The sequence below is a fragment of the Onychomys torridus genome, chromosome 23 (genome assembly GCF_903995425.1).
Source record: "Onychomys torridus chromosome 23, mOncTor1.1, whole genome shotgun sequence".
Lineage (NCBI taxonomy): Eukaryota > Metazoa > Chordata > Mammalia > Rodentia > Cricetidae > Onychomys > Onychomys torridus.
In genome coordinates this window covers 11,883,444-11,886,935 of record NC_050465.1, presented here as the reverse complement: position 1 = coordinate 11,886,935, position 3,492 = coordinate 11,883,444, and positions in this window count along the sequence as shown.

Genomic DNA, 3,492 nt, shown 5'->3' with positions numbered 1-3,492 from the left:
TTTTTCCTTGTACTACTTTTTAAAATTTACACGCATAGACTCAGTTTTGTTTTTATTTTGTCTAAAATATGTTTCAGTTTGAGAAGTCTGAAGCTAAGCTCACATTATTAAGTGGGGGTATTTAGTTTGAACAGTATCAGCTGTGGTTCATGTTCTTATGGACACAGGATGTGGTTAGTTATTTTCCTGGTTGAGAAGGACATGGTGAAAAAGAATGCAAAGCTGAAGATGCTGCTTAAAGAAGAGAACCATTGAATGATGAATATTATCAGGTTTATTCATGAAGCAGCTGCTTGTCTTTACTAAATTTGCTTTTGAGAGGTTCATTTATGGGACCTGTATTCTTGTCTTTTGAAATGTCAACCACAATGTGAAAATGTGACAATATTGACGGAGAGAAAACAAGCAGTTAGGGGAAATGAAAGCACTGAGGATGGTGTATCCATTTTAAAATGTACATACTTATACTCTGAGGATTACAGGATTCTTGGCTTAAACAAACCTCAACAATTATATTTTCCCACTGTTTATTTAAATGAGTATTTCTTCAATACTGCCCAAAGACTTGATCTGTAAGTTTAAATGCTTTTTGTCTTTGCATAAACACTTGCTCTCTCACTAAGAAAAATACTTATAAAACTTTTGCACAAAATATCTGTGAAATATACTCAATGGCTACTTAATGTACTTTATCTATTCAATAACATTCTCAGAAATTTTACCTAAAATTACCTATTATGTAACACTTAAATATACATGCTTGTATGAGTCAGTTTTAGAGAACTCTCTGGCACATTCTAGGAGAGGGCCTCTCAGGATACTGAACCAATCTAAAGGTCTGTACTTTTCAGTTCTATGATTTTTAGATTTTAATTTTACTGATGACCCTCTGTGTAGCTGAAGTTTTTCTGTGGTCCTGCCCAATACCACAGACCCCACAGCTGCTTATACAATAATCACTCATGCTGTGGATATCACTCTGTGTAAATAAAGTTCTGATTGGCCGGTGGCCAGGCAGGAAGTATAAGGCAGGACAAGAGAGAAGAGAAGTTTCGGAAGTAGAAGGCTGGGGAGAGACACCGCCAGCCACCGCCATGAAAAGCAACATGTAAAGACACTGGTAAGCTACAAACCATGTGGCAAAGTATAGACTAACAGAAAGGGGTTAATTTAAGATAGAAGAAGTAGATAACAAGCAGCCTGCCTCGGCCATACAGTTTGTAAACAATGTAAGTTTCTGTGTGCTTTCTTGGTTGTGTCTGAGTGACTGTGGGACTGGTGGGTGAGAGAGATTTGTCCTGACTGGGCCAGGCAGGAAAACTCAAACTACAAATGGCGCCCAACATGTTTGCAAGAGTTTCCACCTAAAACCTGAGAAAAAAAGATTCTAAACAGAGCTAAAAACAGCTTCCTAGTTGTCTCTCTCAAGTTAGTGGCAGCCTGCCAGTTTGAGCTACTATGGCGGGTTCCTGGTGGGTTCCTGGCGTGTGTGTCTAACCTGCGTGTCTGACCTGCAGTATGGTGGGAATGAAGAATCTACAAGTGGTACTTTACTCTGCTGTGTGGTAGATTTAGTCTTTGCTAGTTAAAAACAACAACAACAAAAGGTTTCTGGGCTATGAACTGCATTGATAGAACTGCTTCTGATAGTTGATAGTACACATGGCTCCAGACCCAGAGCTGGCAGTAAACTGTACCACTGCCATGTTGGGAAGCTGAGGTGGGTGGAGCCAGTAGCCACAGCGGCATTTCAGTCTTACAAAGATGGATATTACACAGAGAATCTGGTTTATGTTGTCTTTGGGATTTTTAACTGCAGAAAAAGATTTGATCATAAAAGCTGTTGAGTTAAACAAATATGTAAATTTTAAAGGTAGCTTGACTTCAAAATTTGGATATAAGGATATGTTGCTTTGGAAAGGAGTCTCTGCTTTTGTTTCCACAGAAAGCCAGAGGCTGTGGATTTGTTCCAGATTAAGATATATCAGGTTTGATCAGCCAAGACCACCTGAAAGGTCTCCAATGACACCATGGACCAGATGATCTGCCATTCAGAATGGTTTCAAGGCAACTGACTCAGAGGTTCACCTTAATGGACTACTCCATAATCCTAAAATTTTCTTTGTGTCCCCATAAGATACAGCGCCCCCCTCCAGCAGGAAGTAGTAAGAGAAACTACGCCCACATTCCCAGCTGGCTTTGGAGATGGAATTGGCTCACTCCTTCTCTAAACCCAGACATATTGCTAAAAGAAATGGTTAAGAGATTCTTGTGTCCCAAATCAGAAGAGGCCTCTGGTGTGGGACAGAGGAAAAACCACTATTTTATTTAAAACAGGTTGATTATAAATGCAATCTCTTTCTAAAGATAAAAAGGGGATATGATATAGATATGATAGGATGAAAGGGTAGATTAATGAACTTACTTCTAAAGAGCAACAACTCATTTAAAATGTTTTACATTGGTATAGATTTTAGTCTATTGATACAAACTTAATTTTGTTATACTGTGTGTGTATTTCTACTCTTGTTTAAGGTATTATGTTTGTATAGCTCATTTTAAATTGAAATGGATCATTAAAAATAGATTAATAATTAGTCATCTATGATAATCATACTCATAGCCATGTTAGTTAAGTCTTCTAGGTATACACAGAGATATTTCAGATAGATAGGTAATCTTCAAATACTTCAAAGACCTACAGAATATGGCATTTAAAATATTTTAAAATTTTAAAAAAGTACCGTTTTACTTCAGAGAGGAGGATGGGCATTGAAGACACTTCATAAGGAGTTTATCTTCACTTTGGCAAAAATAGCCATTTGGACAAGAAACTGTTCTTGCCTGGACTGCTTGATCGACTGGACATGCAAGACCCATAGAAAGGTGACCACTAAACTTTGCTTGACAAAATGGTCCTTCAGGTTCCTGCTTCATAGAGGAAACTGCCAGACATTCTACAGGACACTGAGAATAGTGACCGAGAGACTCTAGCCCTGTGGGCTGGAGACAAATGCCCCAACGTTACAAAGGAACATTAGGTGACTGTCCAGGCTGCCAGCTGACTCTGTCTACTCTTGCAAGACTCCCGAAAAATGCTTACATCCTTCTCCCGGTTTTCAGGTAATATTATATCCTTCTGAGGTCTTTGATGTGGTTGAAGACTAGATAGTTATAATTTCCTCAGTTATGATCAAAGATAAGTTAGATATAAAACCTTAGACTCAAAAATATAAGATAGATAGGATATCTTCTTTAATATTGTAACTGTAATTCTTGTTTGGTAATTGTTTTGTTATATGTAATTGTACTATGTAAAAGTTAAAACCTCCCTTAAAAAAAAAAAAAGAAAAGGGGAAGTGCTGTGGATATCACTCTGTGTAAATAAAGTTCTGATTGGCCAGTGGCCAGGCAGGAAGTATAAGGCAGGACAAGAGAGAAGAGAATTCTGGGAAGTAAAAGGCTGGGGAGAGACACCGCCAGCCGCCGCCA